At 42.3% G+C, this 5000-nt stretch overlaps 2 non-coding genes and 1 pseudogene across 2 annotated transcripts; all 3 read right to left on the bottom strand.

Annotated features, from left to right (window-relative positions):
- Window positions 1–52, bottom strand: part of LOC113372052 — a 9422-nt pseudogene extending 9370 nt beyond the window's left edge.
- A 325-nt stretch (window positions 53–377) lies between these two features.
- LOC113372053 lies at window positions 378–532 on the bottom strand. The gene has a single exon (XR_003366705.1). It is a non-coding gene; the product is annotated as a 5.8S ribosomal RNA (ribosomal RNA).
- Window positions 533–1201: 669 nt separating this feature from the next.
- On the bottom strand, window positions 1202–3127 carry LOC113372055. Its single transcript, XR_003366706.1, has one exon. It is a non-coding gene; the product is annotated as a small subunit ribosomal RNA (ribosomal RNA).
- Between the last annotated feature and the right edge of the window lie 1873 nt (window positions 3128–5000).

The raw sequence follows: 5000 nt of genomic DNA, 5'->3' as shown, positions 1-5000 counted from the left end.
CGCTTAGTAATATGCTTAAATTCAGCGGGTAATCTCATCTGCTCTGAGGTTGTATTATGATTATGATGTGCTCGCAAACGTTAGTAAGCAAGCGCACACAAAATCGACGAGGAACCTTTGAATCGTCCAAATTTGCGGAACGAAACCGCATTTCGAAGAGTTCGGGTTTCCGGTTATCGGGAGGGTCGCAAGAATATAAAATCTCTAGGACACACAACCCGCCGTAATCCCACAGAACGTCAACGAACGGTAATGTCCGATGTTGCAAAGTGGACTGGCTCACACGTTGAGTGAATTTTTATGAGCACGCATTTACGCGAAACTCCATCATTCGCCGGCAAGCCGTTTAAAGCAAGCGGCAGTCTGGTAATGTTATACGACCCTCAGCCAGAGGTGGTCCGGAAACAGTATCCGAGGACCGCAATGTGCGCTCGAAATGTCAATGTTCATGTATCCTGCAGTTCACATGTCGACGCGCAATTAGCTGCGTTCTTCATCGACCCACGAGCCAAGTGATCCACCGTTCAGGGTGATTTTATATATATTTATACATGTTTCAATCGTGATTCCCTCGAAATCGTTTAAGATAACTCGGGCGATTCTGAAACTAGTATGTTTATTATGGTTACGATTAGTACACCGTAAAGCTTTCGCTTTTCGGTCCGAGATACGAGACCTCGTTTCAAAATTGAAATATGAATATTTCATTGTATGTGAGATCGAAAAATCTGCTTTCACTGATCTTTCATTTTCTTAAAACAACGCAATGAAGCGAATGTTCAAATTCGCACAATTTGAATAAAATGTGCAGAGTATATAGAATACTAACGCAAGCGTTTACTACAATCGACTTTGAAACACTAGACTTTCATCTAGCGCCCAAAGAATTGATTGAGCTATGCGTTTAAAGTATAATATTCAAAAAGAACGCCATTTTCACAACAAACTTCGTCATTCGCTCAGGCATCTGGCGATACCAAGCAGATATACATGGCAGTGCTCTCACACAATGCATAAGAGCGCTAAGCGGTTGTAAACCGCGTCACGCTGCTTTTGCACACTGCGCAATATTTTGCGACTAGCTCCGGTCAAACGTTAATGAAACGAATGATCCATCGTTGCGAGACGCTTTAATATTTTATACGTCGTAGGTTATACGACATATCGCACACGTTTCATTCACTAAATAGTAAATGTACGTTAATGATCCTTCCGCAGGTTCACCTACGGAAACCTTGTTACGACTTTTACTTCCTCTAAATAATCAAGTTTGGTCATCTTCCCAGCAACATCGGCAATGTCGAAACGCTGCCGCGCACCGGTCCGAAGACCTCACTAAATAATTCAATCGGTAGTAGCGACGGGCGGTGTGTACAAAGGGCAGGGACGTAATCAACGCAAGCTTATGACTCGCGCTTACTAGGAATTCCTCGTTCATGGGGAAGAATTGCAAGCCCCAATCCCTAGCACGAAGAGGCTTCAACGGATTACCCGGACCTTTCGGCCAAGGAAAACCTGCTGATCTCTTCAGTGTAGCGCGCGTGCGGCCCAGAACATCTAAGGGCATCACAGACCTGTTATTGCTCAATTTCGTGCGACTAAATGCCACCTGTCCCTCTAAGAAGATATATTTGTACGCCGGTAGTAAGAACCACAACCAACAACGACCGAAGCCGAAGCGGAGGGTCTTTGCGATACCGGAAAGTACGCCTATTTAGCAGGCTAGAGTCTCGTTCGTTATCAGAATTAACCAGACAAAACGCTCCACCAACTAAGAACGGCCATGCACCACCACCCACCGAATCAAGAGAGAGCTCTCAATCTGTCAATCCTTCCGGTGTCCGGACCTGGAGGGGTTTCCCGTGTTGAGTCAAATTAAGCCGCAGGCTCCACTCCTTGTAGTGCCCTTCCGTCAATTCCTTTAAGTTTCAGCTTTGCAACCATACTTCCCCCGGAACCCAAAAGCTTTGGTTTCCCGGAAGCTGCCCGCCGAGTCATCGGAGGAACTTCGGCGGATCGCTAGCTGGCATCGTTTATGGTTAGAACTAGGGCGGTATCTGATCGCCTTCGAACCTCTAACTTTCGTTCTTGATTGATGAAAACACATTTGGCAAATGCTTTCGCTTCTGTCCGTCTTGCGACGATCCAAGAATTTCACCTCTAACGTCGCAATACGAATGCCCCTAGTTGTCCCTATTAATCATTACCTCGGAATTCCGAAAACCAACAAAATAAAACCGAGGTCCTATTCCATTATTCCATGCACACAATATTCAGGCGAATGAGCCTGCTTTAAGCACTCTAATTTGTTCAAAGTAAACGTACCGGCCCACCTCGACACTCGGTGAAGAGCACCGTGGTAGGATTTTGAGTTGGGCCGCCTTTTGACGGGCTAAGCCCACCGGTAGGACGTCCCACAGACATGCCAGTTGAACACCGCGATCGGTGAACCGACAGTGTGGGACACAGATTCAACTACGAGCTTTTTAACCGCAACAACTTTAATATACGCTATTAGAGCTGGAATTACCGCGGCTGCTGGCACCAGACTGGCCCTCTAATAGATCCTCGTTAAAGGATTTAAAGCGTACTCATTCCGATTACGGGGCCTCGGATGAGTCCCGTATCATTATTTTTCGTCACTACCTCCCCGTGCCGGGAGTGGGTAATTTGTGCGCCTGCTGCCTTCCTTGGATGTGGTAGCCGTTTCTCAGGCTCCCTCTCCGGAATCGAACCCTGATTCCCCGTTACCCGTAACAACCATGGTAGTCGCAGAAACTACCATCGACAGTTGATAAGGCAGACATTTGAAAGATGCGTCGCCGGTACTAGACCGTGCGATCAGCACAAAGTTATTCAGAGTCACCAAGTCAAACGGTGAGCAAGGCAAGCCCGCCACCGATTGGTTTTGATCTAATAAAAGCATTCCTTCCATCTCTGGTCGGAACTCTATTTGCATGTATTAGCTCTAGAATTACCACAGTTATCCAAGTAATGTGGGTACGATCTAAGGAACCATAACTGATGTAATGGCCATTCGCGGTTTCACCTTAATGTGGCTTGCACTGAGACATGCATGGCTTAATCTTTGAGACAAGCATATACTACTGGCAGGATCAACCAGGGTGCATATATATAATAGCATAGTGCGTAAATGTCCCTCGGCGTCACCCGAGAGACCACACTTTGTATAGAAAAGTTCGATGAATATTTCTAAACAACGAATTTTCTTACATATATATATCTGAGCCGTACGATATTCCCTGAACATAACGAACAGTTTACATCGCGACTAGATATTTTATATATTCTGCGCTTAACACAGAGGCTAGACCTTTAACAACCGTCGAAACGGCGGTCCGTACATGAAATTTGCGGTCCGCAGACCCAGTTAATTTCAAACAGTCTCTTTACCCTTCGTTAGATTGAAAACGTCGGGGCGAATTCATAAGAATTCATCGTTATAACTCACTTTTATTCTCGCTCGGAGAGTATTGAGTTGATTGCATTTGTATATTTGATTTTCCGCATAAGAGTCTTTGCGTCAACAACACATGCCCGCGGATATGCTGTACAGTATGGTTGAACACTTATAAATAAGGTCCAGAACCCGGCCGTAAACCGACATCCGAACATATACGGCGTATATAATTCCAGACACGGTCTACGACATTATTTAAAGTAACGCCGCTATATAGTTGACAGACTAAAAGTATCAAATATAATGTATAAAATACACCGGGGAATAATATTCGAACCTGCCTGAACAACACAGCGTACTTTAGCCTAAGCTTGCTCGCATCGCACTCGACACGACCTGTCCCCCTATATAAGGCGCGCGGCCACAGCGTAAGTATTAGACTGAGTCCCAAGCGACGTGCATTTGACCTGCGGCGAGGGCCTGCTCGCGCTTACGGTGTGAATCGTCAAGACAAAAGTCTGGGAAAATTTCGAACTGCGAACCCTTATGATAGAAAAAATTTTTGTCGAAAATTTTGTTAGATGTTCAAACAGTTTTATATATATGGACAATATGAATTATAGTTAATTATTGAGTTTTTAGGTGTTTTTTGGGTTTTTTTAAACTTTTGTATAAAATTATGTATTTATTGATTTTTATAGATCTCAATGAATATAAAACGAATTAATATATAGTTATATTATTTTTTATAATTATTTGTTTAAATTTTCTAATTATACAATAAATGTTCAAACCAGTTTTCCTCGATTTTCTCTTAAACCGTAAAAGATATGAAAAAACTTTGTTCGTACGAAAGATGCAGAATAAAATTATGAATAAAATGGTATATGAATGATTAAGTGTGTTCATATAATTTTCTCGAGATTTTCCGATTTTCCTGAATTTTACGACAGCAACTCGCCTGTAGGCCACACCGTTGGGAATTCGAGTTGCGATATATGGAAAAAAACTAAGAATTTTGAGACCTTTCTAACGATATATAATACTTTATATGTTTTCTTTACAGAAATATCGAATCGTGAGGACTGTTGCTCCAACCTAGCCGCACTTTGCATTTTGACATGTAACATCTACACATATTGCTCTATAACATGAAACCGTAAAAGATACGAAAAACTTTGTTCGTACGAAAGATGCAGAATAAAATTATGAATAAAATGGTATATAATGGTTAAGTGTGTTCATATAATTTTCTCGAGATTTTCCGATTTTCCTGAAATTTTACGACGGCAACTCGCCTGTAGGCCACACCGTTGGAATTCGAAGTTGCGATATATGGGAAAAAAACTAAGAATTTGGAGACCTTTCTAACGATGTATAATACTTTATATGTTTTTCTTTACAGAATATCGAATCGTGAGGACTATTGCTCCAACCTAGCCGCACTTTGCATTTTGACAAGTTAACATCTACACATACTGCTCTATAACATGAAACCGTAAAAGATACGAAAAAACTTTGTTCGTACGAAAGATGCAGAATAAAAATTATGAATAAAATGGTATATGAATGGTTAAGT

This window comes from Ctenocephalides felis, unplaced genomic scaffold, assembly GCF_003426905.1.
Source record: "Ctenocephalides felis isolate EL2017-DRISC unplaced genomic scaffold, ASM342690v1 CF-g0.4_SCAFFOLD_01540, whole genome shotgun sequence".
Taxonomy (NCBI): domain Eukaryota; kingdom Metazoa; phylum Arthropoda; class Insecta; order Siphonaptera; family Pulicidae; genus Ctenocephalides; species Ctenocephalides felis.
The sequence above is the reverse complement of the archived record's forward strand: the minus strand, read 5'-3'. Positions and strand labels throughout refer to the sequence as shown.